This window comes from Fukomys damarensis, unplaced genomic scaffold, assembly GCF_012274545.1.
Source record: "Fukomys damarensis isolate Sample0158 unplaced genomic scaffold, DMR_v1.0_HiC HiC_scaffold_3, whole genome shotgun sequence".
Taxonomy (NCBI): domain Eukaryota; kingdom Metazoa; phylum Chordata; class Mammalia; order Rodentia; family Bathyergidae; genus Fukomys; species Fukomys damarensis.
The window spans coordinates 11559808-11577588 of record NW_022900915.1 but is presented as its reverse complement, the minus strand read 5'-3'; positions in this window follow the sequence as shown (position 1 = coordinate 11577588).

Here is a 17781-nt window from a genome sequence, read left to right as displayed (position 1 = left end):
CTTAGACAAATGTGTAGGCTTGAAGTCAAACCTTGACTACCTAACTCACCCCTTACTAGCTGTGTGGTCTTGAATAAATCACTGTACTCTATTTGAATCTTAGTTTTCATCTGGGAAATGGGTTGATAATGGCTTCCTGAGAGGGTGGTTGGGAAGAGTAAATAGGCTGGCTGTTGCTTTATGTTTTGCCTTCAATAATTACTTGTTGGGGGCCGGGGATTTAGCTCAGTGGTTCTGCTGCCTGCCTCACAAGATCAAGGACCAGAGTCGGGTCCCTGGTACCCCCATCTCCCCAAAAAATCACTTGTTGAATGTTGCTCTTTCTTGTTCCTCATTCACATAGGAAAAGCCACATATCTCCAATCATCTCAGAGCTTCCATAAGGGCAAAAGTCAGCTCTTATGCTCAGTACAAGCACAGGGCAGACAGTGCTGGATGCATGGGTACTAGTAACTGACATTGTCTTTGCACAGAAGCCCTCCAGAGGGATTCAAGGGAAGTGAAGGAAGAACACATGGCTAGTTGCTTAACTGAAGTGCTCAATGATTTTAAAAAGTGTATGTTCTGAGCCAGTGCATATTCCTAAGTGCTTTATATATAAAATCTCATTGTGTTCTCACATGCAACCTACGTAGTATACTCTATCCATGACCTTTTCCCTTTTTTTCTGACTTGTGGACTTGAGGGGCTAAGTAACTTACTCAAAGTTAACAATTATGGAGATGGGGGCATTGAAATCCACTATTACTGAATCTAGGAATCCGCTCTCGGTAACTCCCACTTAGTATCTCCCCTAGTGCATGATTCTACAGCTAATGTGGCATGAGGTTAGTTGTTCTCTTCTTACCTCATCTTTTGTAGGCATGTTTAGTGCAAGCATTATGTTTCCTTCATCTGTGTATCTTTCCAGGGCCTTGAGTAGAGCATGCGCTCTCTAAAGTCTTGTTAAAACACATTGCTGCCTAGATTTACACCCAAACTACTTGCCAGACCTGTTCACTTCTCTCCAATTCCCCTGCAACCCTAGCGCAAGCTGTTAAGGCCTCTGTCCTGGAGAACTATAAATCAACTACCAAATGGTATCTCTTGCCTGTGTCCTTCTATTCTCTTCAAGTACCACAAGGAAGGTAGTTGGAGTGATCTTATACTATTTGTAACAGAGTAATAATTTGAAAATATAAAGCCAAGGTTTTAATTTGAAAATATAAAGTCAAGAGTGGAGGAAGGAAAAAGGGATGCAAGGGGTCCACATGGGATGGTGAAGAGGGAAGCCACCTCCTTCCCCTCCAGGGTTAGGGGTGGGCTCGGGGATACAGATGATGCAGTATGTCTGCCCAGTCTCCTCTTTTTTACCTGGCTTTCTGATCCTAATTTGGACTCTGGCAGGGGGCCACCTTGTAGTGTGCGACCCAGGCAAATGTGGAACAAGCACATCAGGGCAAAACTGGTGGCATGGCTTGAGTTGGTAGAGTTAACTCACTTTCTATGGGAAGTATCCAGAAGTTGCCATGTGTTCTGGTGGAGGGACATAGTGGGCCTGACCATTGTTACTGACCATGGAAAAGCCATGGCCTGGAAGGATGACCCACAAGCCAAGAGCTGAAAGACTTGAGGACAGACTTCAGATGGCTTTGAAGCAACAAGATCAAGTTCGGGTGAATCAATGGGGCTGTGGTGCTGGGTTGGGGAATGCCTGTAAAATAGGCAGGGAAGTAACAAAAAGAGAACAAGCCCTTCACAAGGACCAAGACTCTTCCCTGGCCACCATAAAAACTTGTGTGTAGGTGCCCTACACTCCCGAGGGCAAATCCTGGTATTTTCCTAATGGCAACTCTTTCAACCAGAGAGATGAATAATCAGATCAGAGATGATATATAGACCTTGAAAAGTCAAGTTTTTACTCAAGTTAGAAAATTTAAGCTTGGATCTACATGAAGAGGGGGAAAGACCCCTTTGTATATGTGAATGAAGTTGAGTGAAGTTTCAGTTCAAGTAAATAAAATCCATGTGACATCGCTTCCCTGCTTAAAAGTCCCTCAAAGGTTTCAGTAGCAGGTAAATTAAATCTCATCTCCCTTCTGCGGCCCATAAGGCTCAGCATCATCTGGGTGAAGCCCAACTCCTCCCAACCCACCTCTGCTCTTGCCCCAGTTCTTACGATATTCAAATCTCCTTCCTGGAGTCTTGCATTTGTTGACTGCCCTCCCTGGAGTCTTCTTTAACAAGCTTTTCTTGACTGGATCCTCCTGTCTCTGTATTTCAGGTCTTAGTTGAAAAGTCATCTACTCAGAAAAGCCTTCCTTGACTCCAGAAACAGGTCCCTCTCCCCTGCTTGTTATCCTCTCACAGTCCTCTATTTCCTTCACAGCAAGGATGACAACTTGGAATTATTTTGTATTTATTCATTAATATGTTTGTTGCTTGCTTCGTTACATAGACTCTAAACTCCAAAAGGACTGGCTTAATAATAAATATCTGTTGAAGCAAAAAAGAGGGAGGGAGGGGTGGAGGTGGGGAAGTTTGTTCAGGGACGTGGCTAGCCTGGGTGCAACTGCATAGCGATCCCACCACAAAGTACTCCTTGAGCACCCCAGCTGCTGCAGATGTTGACTGCTACTGGCTCGTGCTGCGTTCTTTTTCTCCAAAAGAACTGTCCTTGGTTTCAGAGAGCCTCTTGGTAGGAGATGTCTGGGAGTTTCGACAGAACCCAAGGCCAGTGTATGCCTAGGGCTGACTGACTGAGGAAGGCGGGACTCCCAGTGGGACCAGGTCTACGCTAGACTTTTCCTAAACCCCATCTTTGCGCAGATCCCTCCCCTGCCGTCCTACTTCTGCCCATTCTCCAATTCCCACTACAGGTTTACTCGGAGGGTTAATCATCTGTATGAGAATCCCCATCTCTGCCTCTGAGGCTCTGACAAGCCTCTTGCGGACACTGGGCAAGCAGAAGAGAGGAGGGCAGATGGTGAAGAAGGGAACGCAGCTGAAAGCTGGGCAGGACCACTTCGGGGTCCCCTCGCTGTGCCCTCTTCTCCCCACCCGATTCCGCTGAGCAGATGCCACGGACGTGCCACTCAGAAAACCATCAATTATTGAGGCAGCTCTGAAAGAAGGGAATGTAAACCAAGATGAAAGGTTCCGAGGGAAGACGGACAGGTCCGACTGCTCGGGGAGGATCTCAGCTATCAAGCCTGGGAAAAAAGCATTTTAGTTTCCTGCCGTGAGAAAGCTCCAAATGCTTTGGAGGCTGAAGAAGCAGCTCTGACAAGGACAGGAACGGGTGGGTGGGACTGATGGATGGGTTTTTTTCATCTCTCGCTTTTTGCTGATCAAGAGACAGACACTGTAAATCTGGCAGCAACCGAGGCTGTTCTCTTTCACTCTCTCTCTCCTTCTCTTTCACTTTCCCCCTCAGGGATTAAATCTAGGGCCTACCACATTATCCACACTGATCTATCTCCCCAGTCCTTTTTTAAAAAAATTTGAGATACATTCTCTAAGTTACTAAGTTGCCTGGGCTCGAATCCTCCTGCCTGTCTTCCAGAGTGTGGGGATTACAGGTGTGCACCACCAGGCCTAGCTGCAACTTTCTTTTTAAATCTCCTCTGTGGTTATTTTAGAGACAGGAAGGAAGGAGTAGGAAGCCAATAGCCCTGCCTAATAGTCAGAATGGCAAGACCCTATCCATAGGGACCTAGCCTTGGTCCATGGGCTACGTAGTAAAGAAAAAGAATGCAGTCTGTTTGCAGCCTACCTCAGAGTTATGTCAGGCACTTGCCAGAGAAGGAAGAAGCAAAGCAATTCAGGTCAAGGGTAAAATCACAGCTGGAACACTTTAAAAGGGTTATGTAAGTGAAGCGTGTTCATCTGAAGGAACTTGTCCCTTTTCTTTATTGAAGTCCTAACTGTAAACGACCACGACAAGTTTTTTTTTCCTTGCTGAGTTTACTGGTACATTTTAGGTATACAGTCCAGTTACATTCATCATTGGGATCTTACCTTTACATGACAGGTTTTGGTTCTCATTTTTCCCCTTATCCCTGCCACGACAAGTGTTTATTAAAGACTTAACTCATTCACTGTACTAGGCAATAAAATAAAGCCCAGCCCCAACCCAAGAAATGGTTTCAAACTAGGAGGAAATCCAGTCATGCCGAAGACACCATTCCAGCACACCTGTGGGTGGAAATCCGGGTTTGCAGCTTTAGGTCTGGTAGAGAAAGTGGGTAAAACGCAAGCTCCGTGAGAGGAGCAGGCTCCCTTGTTCCCCGTGGTCTGTACAGTGTTTAGAGCAGCGTTTGGGACCTAGAAGGGTCTCAATAGAGACTTGTGGATTGAAAGAATAAATGGTCAAGGTTAAGTATACTAACTTTGAATTCCCTTCATGACCCAGTTCCTCCTCTCACCAGCCAGGTTTTGCTGGGCAGGATTCTTTGTACTCTTTGTTTCTTCTGTAAACCAAGGACGCAAGGGAACTTGCTTTCTAGATTCAGAACGCAGTTGGTACAGAGCGCCATGTAATCACTCGCCAATGTCAGTTGGTATTCTTCAGCCTTGTCTATTTCTCAGGGCAAATGAGCCATACAGACAGAATTTTATAGGAGTAAAAACTGAATTTTAGGAAAACCTGTGAATAAATAAACAGGGCAATTCCAATTTTCCTGACCAAGCATTGACAAAAATACAGAATAAAAAAGGCCATTCTTAATTGTCAAGAAACCTAAAATAGCAATTTTGAAAGAAAGGAGGCAGTAATATGCTACCAAACCTCGTGTGTCTATTCACATCTATTTCAAAATCCTTAAATTATCATAAAAAGATCTTTGAGAGGTACCATTAAGGAAAGAAACCAAGTCATCTAATTATGCATTTGTAAGTTATATCTAACTTGAATCTTCATTTAATATATGTTCATTTATAGTAAAACCTAACGACGATTTAAAAGCATCCTATTCAGCTTCGATTTTAAAGTGAAATATTTATCCTCTTACACAGATCTGATGTGATGCTGTCTGAGAGAGCCTATGAATATTCATAGCCAGCCGGCGAACTACACGTCCGCATCCAGACAGTACACTTCCTACCCACACTGAGAGCTGCACCCTATTCCTCTGCAAAGAAAATAATTAAGAGTGTAGTTGAAAACGGAAAAGCCAGCAGCAGCCCCGTAAATAAAAGTTGCAGCCTCCAGAGGGGCTGCCAGTCTAATAAATTGTTTGTTTAACTTGTTTGGGATGATGAGGTTGACAAGCCGACACGAAGCTTAAAAAGGAAATCTGCCAAGGCGGTCGGTCTGCCCGGGGCGCAGGCTGCCTCCGGGGTGTCCAGCAGGCACGACGAAATCCTCAGAAGCCCCATGTGCACCGCTGCTAGCAAAGGCGAACTTGCTGACCGGTGTCAGTCAGAGACCTTGCCTAGCTCCTGTCAACCGCAGGCAATCCTGGTCCCGGCCCCAGGAGATGCTACTCCACTTCTGCAGCAGCTGCCTGCTCCCTCGCTCGGGGCCACCAGGTGCAGGCATCTCAGAGAAGGGTCTGGAGCAAGGCGCTGCCCATACGGGTGTACTCTGTTGTGCTCATTAGCTGCGGCCCGCAGAACAACTTGTGTGTCCAAAGTATTTTTCTTACTGGACTATTTTCCAGAATATGTGAGAGAAGCCGATCACAGATCCTGTTGGAAAACAGCAAATCTTCTTTCTCTCCTGCCACGATGGGGTAGATTCTAGTACAGAGCAAATCCCCAGGGGCGGCTTAGCAATGGTCCTTGGATCCAAGCATCCTACACTTAAGTTCAAATTTCACTGCTGAGCTGGTTAGGGTCGCCTACCTTCGCTAACTCTCTGAATACCCGGGCTAAGAACATTCGCCCTGTGGCTGGTGTTCCTCGAAGGGGGAGACGCAGCAGGGGAAACACTGAATCAAGGGTGTGACCACTATAGGGTCAAGGTGCAGGGAGAAGGGGCAGGCAGACTGGACTACACCTGCCAGGCTTCCCTCCCCTGCCTTTGCTCGAAGCTCTACGCTGCTCTCATGCTCGTCCCACTGGCTGTTTGCAGGTCTGTCTTTCCATGCAGAACTGAACGAAGTCCTTTTAGGGGTCTTATTGGTTGTTGGAGGACGCCTGGCGTACCCTAACTGTGGAACTCAATAACTGTACCTCAAATTGCCGCTTTATATATCTGCAGGTGCGGCTGTGGGCAGCAAAGGCAAAAAGATCCTGTAAATTAGGATTCTGTTCCCTGAAAGTATGGCAAACCCAACCTATGAGGTCTGATACACAGGGAAATGAAAAGTCCGGCTGTAGGGTTGGCTCCAATGATGCTGCCAGCACCAGGTTTTTCTCCCTGCCTCTTAGCATTGCTTTCTCTAGTTGGCTCCCTTTCAGACAGACTCTTTGCCTCCAGCTAGTCCGATTATTGCATAGCTAGAAACCTAACGCTTCTCAGTTTTCATTTCGGCAGAAGAAAACAAAATCATAAGTTTATTTTTTTTCCCAGAGAAAGACTTACTGCAGCTTTAACGTGGTCATGTGTCCATTTCTGAGACGATCACCACATGGTCCTTATACACTACTCCCCGAGATGGAGGTGAGCAAGTCCCCTTCACGCATGGATTCAGATTGGTATTGAGGAGGGTTTTCACGGGTTCTGCTTGTTTTCAAATGTATCTGGAACTTTGTTTTTATCCAGGTATGGTGAGGCCAGCATTCCAGGAGACAACTACATTGGAAAGACGGTTCAGTATCCACAGTTAGCAGGAGCAGGGGCCACACCAAGCCGAACCATGCAGAGCCTGGTGAGGAGGCACCAGAGACAGGCAGGGAAGGATGGACAGAGGCCTTTATTGTAGCTCTCATGGGAAGGGACGGGTGAGATAGGGTAAACTTGAGCAGAATTGAGGTTGGATAATTCGAATGATTTTGGCGGGCTCTGGCCTGTGGGGATGGTTAGGGCTGTATGGAACCTGGCCTTTGGGTGCTTTAGAGCAGGGGTTTCATGTCCCCAACTGGAAGAGCCGGATGGATGGACGTGCGTGGGGGATATGGATTAGGGCTTGGATTGCAGATGGAAGGTGTGCTCACGGGCAAATTTGCCTGGAGGAATGAGCTGTCCCTGGGAGGGGCAGTGCCTCCCCAGAGCCCCAAGACCCCAAGATGTCAAAACATCATGAAGCTCAGAGAGTTAAAACAAAATAAAACATGGTTAACACAGTACTGTGTGGTGAATAACCACTGATATCTGCTGCAAAGACTGAGGTCGAGTATCAGGGTGTCATCTCTTCCATTTAGTCATTTGTGAATTCACTCATTTTATTCATTTGGCGTTTGTTGTGTGAGTGCATCATCTGACATTTACGGAGAATCTCCAGTGTACCCTGAACTAGGTGCTAGGAACACAGAGATGAACACGCCACACATGGTTCTTGCCTTCCCGCTAATTAGAGCTGTTAAGCAAATAGTTATAATTCTGAAACATGTTTAGTTTGGTGCTACTGGGACCTATCTCACATGGTATGGGATTCAATAATTCATTTTCAAAGCCTTTAATCCACCTATTTATTTTAGGCTGCAGTGAATGTTTGACCTGCAAGTATACACTGGGTCCCTGGAGTAAAGATCTTATACTTGTAAATAAAAATATTCCCACAAGTGAAGATATTTCTTCATGGTTTGCGTGGCTCTTTTAGAGATTATAAGATGTTTACATGTTCTTACGCTCCTGCCTCCCTACAATATCCTTGTTAGAAATTATTACCCATTCTACAGCTGGGAAAGCTGAGGCTTTAAGAAGTGAATTGATTTGCCCAAGGGGTTACAATCAGCAAGTGGCCAACAGAGTTTAAACCCAGGTCTACCCTTTCTCACTTGTATTTTGCAAACTGGCGGGATCCCCTACCAGCCACACACTGAGCATCAAAATGCATGAGCTCTATTAGTGCAAGATTTCCATTTCAATTCTCCCTCCAACCTTTTAGTTCTGTCAAGGGCAAAGTTTCACCTGTGCTAATCTTTAATTCCTTTCACTTGCTAATTCCTCCCTTTAGAGACCGAGAAAGTACTGTACAAGTTGCAGGCTCAAAATCTTTGGCTAGCAAGACAGAGAAGCTGGGATCTATTTTCACAGTTTCGTTTTATGTATGACAAGTGGTTTCCCATTTATGTTGCGATATAAAGTTTCCTTTGAAGAAAGTGTTGATTTAAAACACGTATTAAATGAATAATAATAGAAGTGATTTGTAGGTCTATGCAAGTCATGAAAATAGTTACCCATAATTCTACAGTCTAAGAACCCTTCACAGACCAGCAAAGTAGCAAGAGACCTGTAAGTATGTGCTAGGTCATTTCTCTGGAAGGGAAAGCACAGGGGTTCTCTCACTTTTTTCTTGCCCCAGGAGGAAGAGAACTGGGTCAGATCCTGCTCTGTGTAAAAGACATGGTTATGATACTGTAGGATGCTGATTATTAAGCCAAGGTTCAGAGACTGCTGCCAATCCAGAAGGAAGCTTCCAAAGCCTTTGTGAGAAGAAAAAATAAGGATAGTGTGTAAGAGCGCCTACTGTTCCTTCTTATATTGTATACATCACTTATATTATCATTCCTTCTTAAGTAAGAATGTGCTTTGTTATGGAATGGTATTCTCATTTATTTATTTTTGTGCAAGTGCTTGTGCATTAAAATGCTTTGCTGTAGTGATTAGTGGATGATAATAGTTGGCCATTGTTTATTGGGATTTTCCAGTATCTTCATTTGGCAAACCAAAAAACTGACAATGTATCTTAACAGGCTCCCTTCACTAGCTTATTCTATATACTGTAGAACCTCTGTTCTAGGAGATTTCAATTGCAGGAAACAGCTTGCCATCTAATGCTAAAGGAAAAAGATATTGATAGACCCAGCATTATAACTGTGGTTACTACCAGTGCAAAACAGCAAGCCATAATTCCTATGAGCCCAGGCACTGCTGTTTACCATTACAGGGATCTTTCTTTCTCTCCAGTGTAACTAAAGAGATGGGAGATTAGTGAAATAAGATAGCTGTTAAATTAAAGAGGACAAAAGTTCAAGTTTCGAGGAGACTGTTACGAAAATAAACATACAGACCAACATCCCCAAACTTCTAGACCAATACATAGCTCAGTGACCTTGCAGACAGTCTTTCTTGAGATTGGGGGAGCTGAGGGCCTACTAGAAATGACAACCCCAGCCTTCCATACTCTGATGCCAGAAATGAAAGCTGGAATAGCAGGTTCTTTGACATAGTAATACTTTTTTCACAAATTTGTTTGCGAAAATACCATAACTGGGGACAAACAACTAATCATAAGGATGTGTATCAAAAACATCACTTACATAGAAAAGTTAGATACAATTTAAATATCCAACACCACGGGATTGGCGGGATAAATAACAGATAGTCACACCCTACACTCCTATCTGGATGTATGAAAATATTTTGTAGAAAAATATTCAATATGTAAACCTGTTAAAATGTGTTGCTAGTTGGGCATGGTGGTGCACGCCTGTAATCCCAGTACTCGGGAGGCTGAGGCAGGAGGATCACTGTAAGTTCAAGACCAGCCTGGGCTACATAGTGAGTTCTAGGTTGGTCTCAACTACACAGTGTGAGACCCTGTCTCAAACAAACAAACAAACAAACAAAGTGTTGCTAAGTGAGAAAGGTACAAGAGTAAATATGTACAAAATATTGTGAATGGTATGACTTAATTTTTATTTAAAAATGGGTATAATATGCAATTCCTTGGGTAGTAAAATAATGGGTATGTTCTGTTCTTCTCTTAGCTTAAGACTATTTTCTAAAATGTCTATAATGAAAATGTGCTATGATTACTTTAAGGGAAAAAAAACGGAGTTCTTTAAATTAACCCCATTTAACCTGTTTAAAATGGGTCACCAACCCTACACATAAGCTTAAAAGTGTGTATTTGTGGACTTGCATTTTGCAGTGCTGACGAGCTTCCCCCAGAACCAAAGGGAGACACGAAACCTCTCTGCAAACTCTTTGTAGATTCCCATCTGTGACTTGATAAATATTTGATGCACTGTCCAGTCAACATCCCTACATTAGTGAAACTTCTGCCCAGGAGCAACTGCACAGCTCTCAGCGATGAGATCGGAGTAAGTTAAAAAGAGTGTATTCATTAGCTACTTCAAAGGCTTTGGCTTTTTTATCTGGCAGTTTTGCAGACTGGATTATTGGTCCTGCTGCCTACTGCATGAGGACCAAAAAACATACTGCTGCAAGGAGGCGCCTGCTTTTTCCCTTAACCATATTTTCCTTCCTTTGTGTTCACAGCCCAGAAGCAAATACAACATAATTCTCCCCCTTTCTTCCCCTTGGTTAAATACATGTGAATATCTAAGTTGAGTTGAGGATCTGCATGGTAAATCCGATGCCAAAACCCCACAGTCTGGTCCACATATCTGATGTAGTTTTGTACAATGAGGTGGACAACTTGTTTTCTCTCTATCTCTGTGGTTACAATCGGTAATCTCAAGAAGCCTGTCCTATTCACTATTGCCTCATGTAGTACTCAGCACTTAGAAAAGGGCTGAGTAAACATTTAATTTAGTATATGTTTCTTGAAATTACTGCTGTGGGGAGCATAGATAGTTGTAGGACTATAGATCATCAGATTTGAAAGATTCCTCTTCCCACGGCTGGAGGCCCTGCCACTCATAGCTCTCCCGGCAAACCATTGTCTACCTTCCTCAGGACAGAGTTTACCTTCCTTCAAGAACGATTAAGGTAGAAATGGCTGAGGAAGTTGAGTGAAACAGAAGATGAACAGGGTAGGTCCTTAACTAATCCGGAAGACATTAATCCCAGGGCCAGGTCTCACCTAGTTTCTCTCGTTGTCTCTTGCTTCTTGAGGTCTTCATCTGTTCCCCCTTTCCGCAGGGCCTTGCTCTGCACTCAGGGTCCGTAAATCCCTCTGTGGTGGCCACTGGTAGCAGTTTAAGACTCCAGTTTTGAAAACGGGAATCCTTGAACCTCAAGGTGAGTATAAACTCTCTACTGAAGCATCACCTTTATTTGAATATCTAACATTTTTATATTAAACATATAGAATTATTGGCCAAATACAGTGCTTGTTATCCTAGCTACTCAGGGGGCTGAGGGAGGAGTATCAAAAGTTTGAGGCCAACCTGGGTAAGTTAGTGAGACCTTGTCTCAAAATAAAAAAGTTACAAAGGGCTGGGGATGCAGCTCAGCGCTTTCTGGGTTTAAATCTTCAGTGCAGGAGAAGAAGAAGAAGAAGGAAGATGAGGAGGTGGGGGGAGAGGAAGATGAAGGGAAAGAGGGGAAGGGAAAGGAGTAGAATGAGGAAGAGGAGGAAGAAGGAGGGGAGGAAGAAGGAGAAAGAAAATGGAGAAAAGTTCATGTATGTTTTGAGGAAACAACACAAAATTTAAAAGAAGTCGGTATCTTTGGGCTCAGCCTTCAGACTCCTGAGGGCTGAAAATTCACTCGTGGTCTAATCGGTTACCTTGTTGGTTAAGGAAAAAAAAAATATATATATATATATATAGTATCTCTGACTTAATGACTTCATATTACTCTCATTTCACACATCCCTTTCATGGGCATCTGCGTGTCCGCTTGTGTCTTTGGGAGACAGAAAAAGTTTCAACAGCAAAAGGAATTAATGTATATTTGTTAAATGTATAATTGAATTTAAAGGTAGTATGAATTGGGGTGAGGGTAGGTGTTGCCCAGCGGAGAGGCATTGCTTTTATAAAGCCCAGGACCCTAGTACTCTGTTAGCCCTTCACAGGCAGCCTCAGTTCAGTATGTGTTCACTGGATTCAGTTTTGATCATGGTTGGGCCAATAACAACCCTTCCAAGCCTCAAGTGCACCAGGTGCAAAATGAAGTTAGAAAATGTGACTCACAGATGGGCTGTGAATTCTGTCACATGCACACACGACTGTCTGAAGAATACTTAGCTCAGTGCCTAGCATCCATTTAGCACTTACTAAATAGTAGTTCTTACTAGCATTGATTATGAAACTAATATATGCTCAACCTGACCCACCCTTACATTTGAGCCTGGTGCACAAATATAAATGAAGAACCATACGTTTAAATATTTGAGTTATAAACAAGTGAATAGACTGTTGAATAGAATAAAATATGTTCTATCCCCTTGCCTCAGAAATAAAGAGAACATTTTTTATGTGACTAGATATTAAGTGATCTAATACGTTGTATATATTTGAGAGTTGTGTGCTTTGGTTAACATTGGGATGAGTAATTTAAAAGACATATATAATTGATACCTTACTATATATATATAACACATTAAGATTATTGTTGTTCTTATTATTTTCTTTGCAGTACTGGGGACTGAACCCGGGGCTTTTGCATTGAACTATGTAGCCGGCCCTGTTTTGTTTTTTTTTTTTTGAGACAGTTTCACTAAGTTTCCCAGGCTGGATTGCAATCACTCTGTCTTAGCTTTCCAGAGCACTGGGATTACAGGTATGTACACCACCACTCCAGGTTTACAATTATTTTTCTTGTCTTCCTTTTAGCAAAATTACTGTTTATGTTATAATCAGGATTTCTGCATACTTTATGTTCTAATGATAGTGATTAGACAGCCTTTATCAGATCATTGTACTCTTCTTTTTAAAATTAATTTCCAATAATATGGAGAAAACTTGTTATGAAGTCAATAGCAACTGAATTTATCGGTAAAGTTCTTATGGCAATATTTATGTTCAGAAGGTCACAATGGGCTTTACATGCCCTATTCAAGTAGTGTGGTAAGGTCTTGCGATAAACTTTATCATAGAAATATTACAAAGTATTTTAATTTCATCATATAAATCTATCTTATATGACAATTTTTACCTTCTCTAAGAGCAGTATCTGGACCTATTAAACATTTTGTAATTATTTTAACAAAATATTTAACAAAATGCAATGAGGCTGGATTATTATGAAATCAATGACAAAAAAAAATGGTCATGTGGATGTCACTATTAATCCTGATATGTCAGATATGTCGACTTTATTGGATTAAGAAAAGCCTTTAAAATAAAGGGCCAGGGATTTAGCTCAGTGGTTCTGCCGCCTGCCTTGCAAGCGCAAGGACCCAAGTTCAATCCCTGGTATCAAAAAGAAAAAGAAAAGCCTAGCAGAGTTAGTAGAATGCACCCCTGGGTGTGTCTGGGAGATTCAAGGCGTGGCCTTGGACACTAAGGACAATCCCACCCTCACCTGTCCCTTTTTAGCACTGTTCCTGAAGTAAGCAGCTTTGCTGTGCCATGCCCTCCCTCCTCGAGGTCTCTGCCCTGGAGCCTGCAGACCATGGACTGAACCCCCTGAAACGTGAGCTCAGTTAAACTTCTTTCAATTGTAGGTGTTGGGAATTTTGTCTCAGTGATGAGAAAGTGAATTCAATGTTCCATGACTTAGTTAAATCTTTGAGACTATACTTTGTTTTAATGTCTTCAAGATTAGTCTCAATAGAAATTAATTTGGGGGCATGTATATGTGAATGTTGTTTATATTGAGCAAATATTTTTGTTCTTTATTCTGATTTTCTTATATTTTATAGAAAGGTCACATTTGTTGCATATTTCACGTGCCATGTATTTCAATTTAGAGCAAGTGTTTTCTCTAAATTGAAACAATTATTTTTTACAAGGCCCAAAGTCATTATTGGTTAGAGTTTTGGAATTTCTGCAAGTTGTTGCTAAAGTTATTAAAATAGACAACTGTTCATACCAAATAACTATGGATAGTGCAAACTAAAAATAATTTTCTGCCAAAGATTACCACTGATTCTTCTCTAAGGTTCACCTTTTTAAAGATTTTATTTACTTAACTGATATATAAAAACATACAAATCAGCCACATGCCTATAATCTCAGCACTCAGGAGGCTGAGGCAGGAGAATTGCTCCAAGTTTGAGGTCAGTCTGGGCTACACAGTGAGTTCAAGGCCTGAACTGAATATACATATATATATATATATAATGGGGTAGCATATAATATTCAATGCATGTATACATTATGTGTAACTAGGTTAAACATATGCCTCCTCAAATATTTATAATTGCTTTATGGTGAAAACATTCAAAATCCTTCTAGCTTTTTGAGATATACAGCGCAGAATTGTATCTATATTCACTTTAGTGTTCAATAGTATACCAGAAGCACCTTCTTCCATTTAACTGCAACATAGTACTCATTTATCAACCTTTCCTCATCCCTCCCTCCACCTTATTCACCCTGGTGTTTGGTTGTTTTTTTTTTGTTTTGTTTTGTTTTGGTGCCAGGGATTGAACTTGGGTCCTTGCACTTTGCAAAGCAGGCACTCCACTGAGCTAAATCCCTGGCCTCACCCTGGGTTTTTGGTACGAGTACACGCAAATGAGGTCATGCAGTACTTGTCCTTTTGTGCCTAAATTATTTCCATTAACATAATGATCCCCAGCTATATCCATGTTGCTGCCAATGATAGGATTTTGTTCTTTTTATGGCTAAAGACTATTACCTTAGGTATATGTACTGAGTTTTCTTCAACCATTCATCTGTTGATGGATGTTTGCACTTCTCAACTATTGCAAATAGTACTGCAATGAATATAGGAATGCAGAGATCTCTTCAATGTGCTTATTTTATTTTCTTTAGATATATGTATTCCCAGAAATAGGGTTGCTGAATTCTATGCTGGTTCTATCTATTTTAAGGAAATCCCATATGGCTGTATTAATGTACATTCCCTTCAACAGTGTGAAAGAGTTCCCTTTCCTCAACATACTGGTCAGCACTTGTTATTATAGTCTTTTTTATTTTTATTTTTTTGTACCAGGGATCGAATTTGGGTCCTTGCGCTTGCAAGGCAGGCAGCGGAACCACTGAACTAAATCCCTGGCCCATTTTAGTCTTTTTAATAACAACTCTTCTGACTGGGGTGAGGTTATATCTCATTGTGGTTTTGATTTGGGTTTCTCTGATGATTACTGCTGATGAACATTTTTTAATGTACCTTTTGACCACCTATGTCTTCTTTAAAAAGTATATTTAGATCTGTTGGTCATTTTAACACATATTAATTGTTCATATTAATGGGTTCACTGTAATATTTCCATATATGCATAATCATGCATTATTGACAGTTTTATAATCACATTATTTTTTATTGTTGAGTTTTTGGAGATCCTTATATATTCTGGCTATCTCTTGTCAGAAGTATACATTGCAAATATTTTCTCCCATTCTGTAGGTTGTCTCTGCACTCTGTTGACTGGATTGTCTCATTTGTTATACAGAAGATTTTATTTTATATAATCCATTTATCTATTTTTGGCTTTTGTTTCCTGTATTTTGAGGATCTTATCCAAAAAAATGTTCATCCACTCCAATATCTTAGCGCATTTCCCATTTTCCTCTAGCAGTTTCAGGCTCTTTTAAGGAGCACTTTTGGCTCTTATATTTAAGTATTTGATCTATTTTGAGTTGATTTTTGTAACTGGTATGAGACAGGTGTCTAGCATTGTTCTCTACGTGGATAGCCAAGTTTCCCAACACTGTTTATGGAAGACTGCCCTTTCTCTAATTCCTGCTCTTAGCACCAATGTTGAAAGTTGCATGGCTGTAGTTGCTTTTGTTTACACTAGGCCAATGGTCGCAAACCAGTGGTGTATTTGCATCGCTGAAAGCTCTAAAAGGTTTGCCATCACTCTCTAGGCTCTCCATTTTGTTTCATTGGTCTCTGTGTATGCTTTTGTGTCAATAACAAGCTGTTTTGATTTATTCTTCTTGCTCAATATAGCTTTGGCTATTTGAGATTTTTTTGTGTGTGGCTCCACATAAATTTTAGAATTGTTTTTTGCTAGTTCTATAAAGAGTGTCATTGATATCTCGACAAGAATTACGTTGAATCTGTAAATGGCTTTGGGTAGTATGGACATTTTTACCAATATTGATTTTCCAATCCACAAACATGGGATGTCTTCCTACTTTTTTGTATCCCCTTCAATTTCTTTTCTTTTCTGGTACTAGGGATTGAACTCAGGACCTTGTGCTTGCCAGGTTGGCGTGACACCACTTAGCTACATCCCTGGCCCAATTTCTTTCATCAATATTTAAAAACTTTCATCCTAGAGATCTTTCGCCTCATTGGTTAAATTTATTCCTATGACATTTTTGTTTTGTTTTTGCTATTGTAAATGACATTGCTTTCTAAGGACTGGGGTTGTCAATGAGATTGCTTTCTTGATCTCTGTTTCAGATAATTTGCAATTGGTGTATAGCAACACTAATAATTTTGGAATGTTGATTTTGTGTCCTGAAACTTGCTAAATTCATTTATCCTTTTTTATCTCTATTAAATTTATCAGTACATTTTAGGTACACAGTACATTTATATTCATCATTGGGATCTTGCACCTTTACATGACAGGTCTTGGTTCTTATTTTCCCCACTCTCCAGCCCTCCCTTCAGCCCCTCCACCCTTCCCTGTTTACAAAATCATTCTTTCCATGTTATTCCCTTTCACATATTTTTTCTTTTCCCTTTTCACCTTTCCCCTACCCCTCCCACCTCCTCTATTCCTTCAGACTTTTTCTTCCTATTACACACTATCAATTGTATGTTTTGATCCTTATTTATACTTTTAGTTTTTCACACCAGAGAAACTATTCAATATTTACACATGTGTGACTTATTAATTTCACTTTAGAGTAAAGCCTCAATGTGCATACACTTGGCTATAAATATCTCTAGTTTTTAGTCCCTTATTTCTCTTGGTTGATTGTTCTGACTAGGTCTTCCACATTATGCTGAATAAAATGAATGAAAAGTCAGCATCCTTGCTTTGTTTCAGACCTTAGAAGGCTTTCCGATTTCCTATTCAGTGTAATGCTAGTTGTTGGCTTATTATTCTTAGTTGTGATCTTTGTCTACCTAATTTGTTCAGTATTTTTATCATGAAGGGATGTTGAATTTTATTTGTTCGTTTAGAGACAAATTCTTACTAAGTCACCAAGTTGCCCAGGCTGATCTCACATTTGTGATCCTCCTGCCTTAGCCTTTGGTGCTAGGATTACAGACATGCACCACCATACCTGGCTTGGAATTGAATTTTATTAAATCCTTTTCCGTATCCACTGAGATTGCTACTTTTTTGTCCTTTATTTGGTTGATAGGATGTGTCACATTTATTGACTTGCATACATTGAGCCATCCTTGTACTTCAAGATCATGTGATCATGGTGAAACGTCTTTTTAAGATGCTATTGGATTTGATTTGCTTGTACTTGATTGAGGAATTTTTTTTCATTATGTTCATCAGGATATTGGGATCACCTTTTATTTCTCACATTCTTGTCTACCATGTTATTTTGTGTAAATTATAAATTCTATTGTGTCAACAGTAGTTGCTCGGCATTTCTTTGGTCTATCCAAAGGTGGCTTTAGTAACAAATTTTTCATCAAGATATTTCATCTTTGGACAGATACAAAAAATGTTCCATGTCATTATTGATGTTATTAAGCATGGGCATAGTCGAGATCATGTCTCAGTAAGAAATTAAAACTACTCATTCTAAATGGCTTGCAAAAAATATTTCTTCCTTATTAACTGCCATTATCATTAGCTTGCTCTCATTCTTTTAAATCATTGTCTTCAAGTTAAGGTTTTTTTTTCAATTTTAATGTTTATAATAGCTATAAAACCATTAATACACTTAATTTTGACTTCCTTAATTTTTATTTTCTGATAGTTTGAGAATATATATATATAT